Source organism: Eptesicus fuscus, chromosome 5 (genome assembly GCF_027574615.1).
Source record: "Eptesicus fuscus isolate TK198812 chromosome 5, DD_ASM_mEF_20220401, whole genome shotgun sequence".
Classification (NCBI taxonomy): Eukaryota; Metazoa; Chordata; class Mammalia; order Chiroptera; family Vespertilionidae; genus Eptesicus; species Eptesicus fuscus.
The window spans coordinates 76190928-76200821 of NC_072477.1; the positions used below are offsets into that span (position 1 = coordinate 76190928).

The 9894-nt window shown below is 41.5% G+C and overlaps 1 pseudogene; it reads right to left on the bottom strand.

Moving 5' to 3' along the window:
• Positions 1-7371: 7371 nt before the first annotated feature.
• Positions 7372-7955, bottom strand: LOC129149016 (ribonuclease H2 subunit C-like; annotated as a pseudogene).
• Between the last annotated feature and the right edge of the window lie 1939 nt (positions 7956-9894).

A 9894-nucleotide genomic window follows, 5' to 3' on the forward strand; every position in this document is an offset into this window, starting at 1 on the left:
GTATCCCAGCCTCTCATCCTGGAGATTCAGCCACAGGGCTCTAAAAGCACCTGCCGTCTGTACCACAGCCCTGCAGCTGGTCTAGCCTGTGTGTGGGAGTGAAGGTGTGTACCTTATTTATAAAGGGAATCTTCTTTATAATCTCTGTCTCCAAATAGAAGTTGCGGATAATAAGTCATTCACTTGTCTGATGAATCTGAATTTATACTGAATTAAATTTCATTTTGTCACTATTGAGGTGTTGCTCCTCAATGCAGAGTGTACTGATCCTGGGCCTGTTTGCCCAGAGTCCCTTCCACTGCTGTACCCTTCACTGCAAGAGGTCAGACCCCTTTGTGGCTCCGGCTTCCAGCTGATAGAGCAAGTTTTACCCTCATCAACAGCATTTTATTCATTTGTTCATAATCTTCATAATATTTTCTGTATCTGTGGGCCACTTATACCATTATTTTCTAATTTAATATTAAGTTAAATTTTATATTAAACAGACTTTTAAAATAACTATATAAAAAAGTATTCTTGTTTTAATTGATCCTATCTGTGAAACCATATATTTGATATGCTGGTTTTTTATTTTCTATTACAAAGTGAAATAACATTACATATGTAACAACTAAAAAAATTAAGCTATGTTCTGCCTAACATGATCTCCTGCATCAATCACTCTTTAGGAAATACTGATTTAGCCCATGCCCTTCATTTAAAAGATGGAAAAGTTAGTATCTACAGATGCTGTATGTCTTCCTCAAAGCATGACATAGCAAAATGGTGTACATCACACAGAATAAGAATAAAGTTTTATAAAATAAAATATATTAAACAAAGTTTGAAAAACACAGTTCTGGTCCATGAGACCTTCTAACTGGCCTCTTTTCTCTCAAGACAATGTATTCCCCACCTTCTAACTGGCCTCTTTTCTCTCAAGACAATGTATTCCCCACATCTTTGATACTCAAAATGTGGACCAGCAGTATTGAAACTTGAGCATAATCTCAGGCTCCAATTGAGCCTGATTGAATTTGAATCTGCATTTTAACAAGATTCTCAGGTGATTCTATCCCTGAAAAGTTTGAGCAACACAAATCTAACCGGTATCTAGAGTGATTTTTCAAACTGTAAATTTGAAGCTGCCTCTACTTGCCTAAATGTGTCAATGGTTTTATGTTGCTCTTAGAATAAAATAACAACCCCAGGCTGTGATGTACAAGGTTCTCCATTATTTGAATCTTGCCCGACTCTTCAATCCCAGCTCTTAACTCTCTTTCCCTGGCTCTCTGTGCAGCAACAACTCTGATCTCCTTTCTATTTTCTGAATTTGCCATGTCCTTTCCCACATTTGGTCTTATCCTTTCACATCTGAAATTTTCTTCCTCCAGATTTTGGTGAGCCTGGCTCATTTTCATCCTTTGGTGCTCAGCTCAAATATCATTTACTGTAGAAAAAGCCTTTTGACTTCTGCTTATCTTCTTGACTTCCTAACTCCCTATCACAACAACCTGTTTACTTCCTGTTGGTGGTAATTATAACATGCAGTTATATTGTAGACATATATGCCAATGTGTTCATTGCTTATAGTTTCAATTAGAATATAAGCTCTATGAGGTCAGAGTTATTGATTTTGTTCATGGCTTTATCCTTAGTGCATAGAGTAGTGACTGGCTTATAGTAGTCAGCTGAGAAATATCTACTGAATGAAGTTTCTTGGCGCTGCTCTCTCTCCCCTTTTTCCCTTGACCTCATTCCCACCTTAATAACTCATCTTTGTGTATGTTCTCCTTGGTTGGGTATGTGGTACAATTCAGTTCTCTCTGGCTCTTACCTTCAGACTCAGATCTTAGCCTTCCTTTGCTCAGTGGGCTCTGTCAAATAATTATACCCACTCAGGGTCTCAGCCAGTCCTCACTTAACCAACATCACTTTATCAGGTGTAAGCTGAATGAACTCAACTTGAAGGCTAGTAACCCCACAGTGAACTATATAAAAGAAAAAAAAGACATATCCAGAAGATTTTGAAAAGTATAAAAGTTAACTTCAAGTCAAATAATTATGAGCACATGTCAATGTTTTATTTCAAACTAGAGGCCCGGTGCACAAAATTCGTGCACAGGTAGGGTCCTTAGGCCTGGCCTAGAATCAGAGCCCATCAGATTCCCTGCCTCCCGGCTCCCACCTCCTCCTTTCCTTGCTGCCCACGCACCGCACCATCACTGTGTAGTTCCCTGACTCCCAGCCTCCCGGCCTCCTCCTTCCCTTGCTCCCTCAGGGCCCCGCCACTGCTGGTCGCCTGCCATGTTCTGCGCTGCCCCCTTGTGGTCAGTTCACGTCATAGTGAGCAATCAAACTCCTGGTCTGCTGGTTGAACCCTTGAGGGGACAATTTGCATATTAGCCTTTTATTATATAGGATTACTGCAAAAAAAAAAATCCCCTCAGTAAACATATTTAAATAATTAGCCTTGGTAGACACATTTTATAGGAGATTTGATTTTTTTAAGTTGGATTAAAGATTACTATGGTTCAAGAACTAGTTCATAATTATTCTACCTTTGATTGTCTATCTACTGGTTATCAGGTTCCTTACACAATTAATAGTAATTTAAGTATGTAACACTAATTCTCCAGTAGTCTTTATTTCATTAATGTATATCAGAAAATTGCTCAAGCATTTAATTAGAAATGATAGTTAAATCTCATATGGGACTAGACATTACATCCTTGAAAAGAGGCTCATTCTGGACCAGTTTTGGAAAACTTACATTTCTCAAGAGTAAAGTCTTTATTATAGTATCTATAAAAGTGTCAGAATTATTAGGTCTCTGATCTTGCCCTTCTTACAAGATAATAAATTGTTTCTTTGATGCTGTCAGTAAAGACACAAGACTCCTGGGTCAGAGACAAAGGCTTTTATTACTTACTAGATACCTGGTCCACAAATTCGTGCACCGGTGGGGGTCCTTCAGCCTGGCCAGCAATCAGGGCCTATGGGGGCTGGCCAGCAGAGGAGGGACCTCAGGAGGGCTCCAGGGCATGTCCGGCCCTCTTGCCCAGTCCCCATTGGCTGGACCCCAGTAGAAAGCTAACCTTCCAGTTGGAGCGCCTGCCCCCTGGTGGTCAGTGGACATCAGAGCTACTGGTCGAATGGTTGACTGAAAGGTTTAGACACTTAGCATATTATACTTTAGACACTTAGCATATTATACTTTAGACACTTAGCATATTATGCTTTTATTGTTTAGACACTTAGCATATTATACTTTTATTATATAGGATGGCATAGCAGGGAGCATGACTATCGGCATGTATCACTTGCCCTTAAGTCTCATGGGGTGGTATAATGGGTACAGATGGATGATATTAGTGCAGCAGGACTGTGTCATAGATGAGAAACACTGAGCTTAGGGAATTCACTGCATTTTCTTTAGCAAGTAGCAAGCTTGCTCTTTGTCTCAGAGAAGACATTACCTCATTCCTCAGTGTTGCATGTTGCAAGCACAACCCTGAGAAATGGTTACAGGTTGAGAGGCATGGCCTTACATTATTGCTATACCCAGCAAGCCCATAGGAGTATGAGAGACTTGCAATCTACTTCAGGGTCCTACGTGTTGTTAGTTTCTAGAAAGTTTTCTTGTGAGTATGAAACTTCGTCAGCTATTCTGATTAATCTGATTGAGACTAGATCTATTCTATTATTCTCAAACCATATTTAATTAAAGCTGACTAGATCTATTCTATTATTCTCAAACCACATTTGATTTGGAGACTCAAAGAAGCAAGTTGAGATCAATCTGTAGCATTAAATTCAATCATGCCTCCTAGGATCTCAGAATTCATCAACTGTGAATAAGTCCCAGGATATAAACAGTTAGGATATAGCATAATAATCATTATGGTCCTTGCAAAGTAATTTGGGATACTAATCTTTGGTTTAATTGCCAAAAAAGGACCAAAAAGCAACCACCTTTTCAAATGGAGAGATATTCTGTCTCCCCAGACATAAACATATAATCTGAAAAGGCATAGGTGAATCCAGTTTGGGATTTATTATTGAACTTGACTAGAATCAGCATTACATCAATTTGGTTAAGCTATAGGAGCAGCATTACTGAGTATCTGCAATCTTTACAGTCATTCATGGTATATAACTCAAGACTGCTTAGACACCAGAAGCATATATACTAGTATTTGTACCAGTTCAACTGAAACAAGTTTGTGGTGATTTATGTGTTTGTACACAAATGGGGATGGGAATCTCTGTTGGGAAGCTTCCATTGATGGTGTCAGGCACAGCAGAATAGTTCAGGACAGGCCTCATTAATAGATTTTCTGTTTTCATAGAATGTGGAAGAGGATAACAAACCAGAGCAAGTCAGATTGCCAACTGCAGCTGTTGTTTGGCTCCAGCAGACCATATTGAATCTAGCATACAAAGAGCATTTATCCCCTCTCGCTGCTGGGTCCACGGTTCTTTCATTCCAGGTGCCTGGGTGGTTGCTCTTTCTCCACCACCACAAAATTGGTGTGACCATTCTAGTAACTATAGCTCTGCTTTTTGCGAGTAATTTCTAATCACATTATTTTTGTGTGTGTGTGTAGGAGGATAAAGAGCAAAAGGGACAAGGACATTTTCATGCTGTTTTATTTTATTTATTTATTTTGTTAATCCTCAACTGAGGATATTTTTCCATTGATTTTTAGGGAGAGTGGACAAGAGAGGGAAAGGCAGAGAGAAACATCGGTGTGAAATACACTGATTGGTTGCCTCCAGCATGTGCCCTGACCAGGGCCTGGGCTGGGAGGAGCCTGCAAACTAGTTACCAGCTCTTGACTGGAATCAAACCTGGGTCCCTTTGTCTGCAGGCTGACCTTCTACCCACTGAGCCAAACCAGATAGGGCTGAAAATTATGGCCTTTATTCATTTGCACTGATTAAATAATTAATGAGATGTGTTCCAGGCTAATTATAAGTATGAGCCTCTGGTCTAATGTCTTTTTTTCTTTTTCTTAACACCAAAAAGGAGTAATTTCTTACGCACACTTTGATGCTTTCATCTAGCAGCATAAGACGATATGAAGCTCAGCTCCATTGAGGCAATAGTTAGTTGATCTTAGTCTTTCTACCTGATGAACGGCTTTAAAAAATAATGTAGTTTCTCAACAGTATTTTAAAGTTTAGAGTATTGTCTTCTGTGACTAACTTATCAATGAGGTAAGTTACTCTTCGATTGTTACTTAACTCCCATTTCTCATTTATTTTAGGACTAACATCACCTACTACAGAAGGTGACATCATCACAGATTCAGGAAGGAAGAAACACGCATGCTGCAGTTTTCGCATCTCATCTCTGAAATGAGAAGGAAACACAGTTAGCTCTCTTGAATCTTTGGTCTTGCCTCTGGCCCCCAGAGGGCGATGTTACACAGGTAAGACATTTATTTTTGTTGGAAGTCATCACCATGCACTTAGCCCCTCCTCCCTGCAGCTGGCTGTTGTGTCCTCATTGATGTCTGAGTACATAGGAACCTGTAATAAGAATAAGAGGCCAGAAAAGATCCAAGTTCATTAAAAGAAAGCCTTGTCAAGGCAAAGCACGTAGCCAATTTAGCCTCGGAAGGCTCAGTGACCTCAGCTCTTGTCTTACCTGCTCTGGAGCCTGCAGCCCTTATACTGGTTAGCCATGGTCCTGCTACTCATCCCTGTGCTTGAGGTGATTTTTGCCCTGAGTAAGTAACATTCCATTCCCTTTCCTATTTTCACAATAGTGAGCATGTTCTAATTAGAACCTGAATAGAGAAACCTTTTCTTCGGGGCCAAGTCTACACTGCTTTTACTTACACAGCATTGACGTTTCAGGAGGAACCGGAGCACAGTCAGCAAACCAGCCTGATGGCCATGTCACTGTCTCTGAAGGAGCCCCACTAGAGCTGAGATGCAAATATTCATCTTCTTCTTCACCGTACCTCTACTGGTACGTGCAACACCCCAACCAAGGACTCCAGTTTCTCCTCAGGTACATTTCAGGGGACCCCGTGGTTAAAGGCATGAAAGATTTTGAAGCTGTATTTAGGAAGAATAAAACCTCTTTCAACCTGAAGAAACACTCAGCCCACTGGAACGACTCTGCTGTGTACTTCTGTGCTGTGAGTGACACAGTGACTGAGACTGCAGGGGGAGCTGAGCACAAACCTTCTGAGACACTCGGACTTTCTGTGACTCAAGAACTCAGCCTTGCGCCGCCTGGGGAGTTCTCATGAAGGTTTTTTTTTGTTTTTGTTTTGTTTTCTTTGAAGCCAAAGGGAAGGGTAGATGGAGTTTGGGGAGTGCTTCAACATCAATGCTGTGCTACATTCAGATCACATTTGAACTAGATGGAGGTGTTCTAATGAATTTCACCAGGAGGGACATTCCCTTCACCAACTTCCCATCCTACCCCCACACTGACAAAATTACATCATAAGGTGTCATAGTTTGGAAGTGAAAAATCGCAAGAGCATTTTTATAAAAAAACACACATTTCTAGCATTTATTATTCATAATTATCACTCACTCAGGTGTTAATCAATATGTAGAAATTGGAAGTACTTGATTATAATGTTAGCTGTAAAGCTGTTCTGAATAAATTCTCAATTAGGGCAACCTATACAGCATAAATTATTAATTAGTACAGTATAGATTCTCAACCTAGATTTGAAGCTTAATTTCTAGCACATACATAATACCTTACTGTGCAATGTTTATATGTTTTAAAGTAAATTTGACACTATCATACCTTGATTTCTAATTTTATATTACACAAAACCAATGAACAAATTGAACACAATTGTTTTTTTAACAAGAAAATTTTATTTTATTTCTATATTTGTTTTATTATTATTATTTTACAATTTATTGATTGATATTTTTAGAGAGAAAGAGAGAGGAAGGGAGATGATAGAGAGATAGAAACATCAATAAGAGAGAAATATCATCAATTGGCTGCCTCCTGCACTTACCCCACTGGGGATCAAGCCCCTAACCCAGTGATGGGCAACCTTTTGAGCTTGGTTTGTCAAACTTCGCCAAAAATACTGAGCATAACTCGGGTAGTGTGTCACTTTGAGGAAAACACATTATTTCGCGATATTTATAGTTTAAATAACATAAATGTATAATTGTTATATATAACTAGAGGCCCAGTGCATGATTGAATCATGCACGTGTAGGGTCCCCTACACGCTTTCGCTTTTCGCGGTGGAGCTGGGTGCCTGTCCGCTGGTCACCAGGCCTTTCAGAAGCCTCCGGCTCAGCGAAGGCTTCTGAAAGGCCTGGTGCCGGAGCAGACAGGCACCCAGGTCCCCCACTTTTGTTTTTTTGTTTGTTTTGTTTTTGTTTTTGCTGTGAAAGAGCTCATTTATTGGGGTGGTGGACTCAGCGGATCCAAAGTGGAGAGCTGGTGAAGGGATCGGTGGCTTCCAGTTTCAAGCGCTGGTTCTCAGTCCTGCGGCACCTGTTTATGGATCGCTTCAGCCAGGCTGGGCCAGGTCAGGGCCGCACGCACTTTGGCATCCGGGCCAGGGATGCTCTCCAGGCCCCACAGGGTGAAGCGGCTGAAACTGGCGGAGGCACGAATAAAGCGGTCGAAGTCCCGCTCCAGCGCCTCCAGGGGTTCCACCAGCTCCTGCTCGTCCTTGTCGGATCCCGCTGAAAAGTCCTGCTTCCCCACTGACTTCTCTTCCATCACCATCACATATCCCAGCAGGCCAGGCGGCACCTCCACCTCCTCGCCCCTCAGACTGCGGCCCCGAAACGACACTTCGAGTCCATCGGGACCCTGACAGATGGCCGGGGTGAAAAAGCGCCCCACAGGGGCGGACAGGTTAACCCGGACTTCACAGGCAGGAGGTGCAGCATGTGTGTAGAGTGACGGGGCATAGGTGGATGCGGTGCTTCTCCATGTCTTCCTCGTCGCTGCTCTCCATCCTCTGCCGGGTTTCCGTGGCTCGCTGACTGAGGCCAGAGCTCGCTCCCCTCCTTTTGATGGTCCGTGGCCGCTACGGGGGGCTACCCTGCTGTTGAGAGGCACAGGGGGCGGGACCCCCTCAGCGGCCCCGGATCTGGCCATTGAGAGGCACAGGGGGCAGGAGTCCCGCCCCCTGCACCTCTCAACAGCAGGGTAGCCCCGCTCAGTGGTAGCGGATCCGTGCCTCTCAATGGCCGGATAGGCCACCCCGAGTCCCACCCCCCAGCCTCCTGCCGCCCAATGGTGGGCGTAGCGGAGTGATGGTAATTTACATGTTATTCTATTATTAGATAGGATTGTATTTAATAAACCAAAAACTAAATATTTAACTTACCTGCTTAGTGACTTCTTTGTTCATCCATCAGTCGGTTTCTTTTGTTGGTCTTGATATTATTTAGCTTGTGTGGGGTGCCGTGAACTAAGATAGGTGAGGGGGAGGGGGAATTCTTTAACTAACCTGCCTATTAGTGACTTTTTTGTTGCTGAATTTCATTGGCTAAATCTTCAATTGAAGGTTGGTATTTTGTACACTTCAGGCCCAAGCAAGCGCTACTAACTTCATCTGTCAATCTGTTTCTTTTGTTGGTTTTGATAATATTTAATGCTGAGAATAAGGCCTCACAAAAGTATGTAGAGGGAAAAATTGTGAGTAAAGCCATTGCTATATTTTTCGGGTGCTAAAAGTGTCTGGTAGTCGGTTCCAGGCACTCCAAATTTCCTGTTCATAGTGGCACTCTTCTTGATTCTCCAAGCAGGCACCTTTCCAGATTCTCAAGCTTTGACCTCAAGTCGACAAACACCTGAGCCCAGATACTGTCTTGAAATTCTGCAAGTTGCATCTCCAAATCATCAATTTGCATCCATTGGAAACCATTTAATTCCAAACTACTGTAGACTACTACATCAGGATACTTAATTATTTTCATGGTCTGTTCTAGACTTCTAAATTGACTAAATCTATCACTAAACTGGTCAAGTAACGAGTCTAAAACATGCTGGTACTTCATATGCAAGAGTTCCATTTCATTTTGTACAGCTGCACTGGCCTTCTCAAAATATTTTGTTACTCGAGGAAAATACTTACAAGTTTTAGTTTCTACATCTCGCTTGAAAATTTTAACTTTACTTTCAAAAGCTTTTATGTATCCAAACATAACGTCAATACTTTTGCCAAAACCTTGTAACTTTAAGTTCAGTTCATTAATATGAACAGAGAGATCTGTAAAAAACATCAGGGTGTTGACCCACTTATCATGATTAAGCTGAGGAAAGTTTCCCAGATCCTTATCGTCAAGAAATGCCTTAATTTCTTCAAAGCACTCCACAAAGCACTCAAGAACTTTGCCTCGGCTCAGCCATCTTACATTATTGTACATCAGCAGTCCACTGTAGGTAGAATCAACCTCCAGTAAAAGTGCCTCAAATTCTCGCTTGTGAAGGGGGCTAGCAGCTATTAAATTAACTATTTTTGTAACAACTGACATTAAATCGTTTAAGTCGGTGAATCCTGCTTTGGCACATAAAGCCTCCTGATGGATAATACAATGAAAAGGCACAATCAGATGTCCAATAGCTTCTGTAAACAATTTGACAAATCCGACTTTTTTCCCCACCATATTTGGTGCCCCATCTGTCGTCACTGACACAACTTTAGAGATATCAATGCTTAGGTCATGAAATGTTTGTATAACAACCTTACATATTTTGCTTCCTGATTTACTTGTTGACACTGATACTAACTTTATCAACTCTTCTCTCATTGTGAGACCATCAGAATATCGACCAATAATGGCCAACTGAGCATGTGATGTGACATCAGTAGTTACATCAAGAGAGATCAAAAAATATTTACACTTCCTTATGTCTTTCTTTAATTGATGTTGTACATTTGTGTTCAG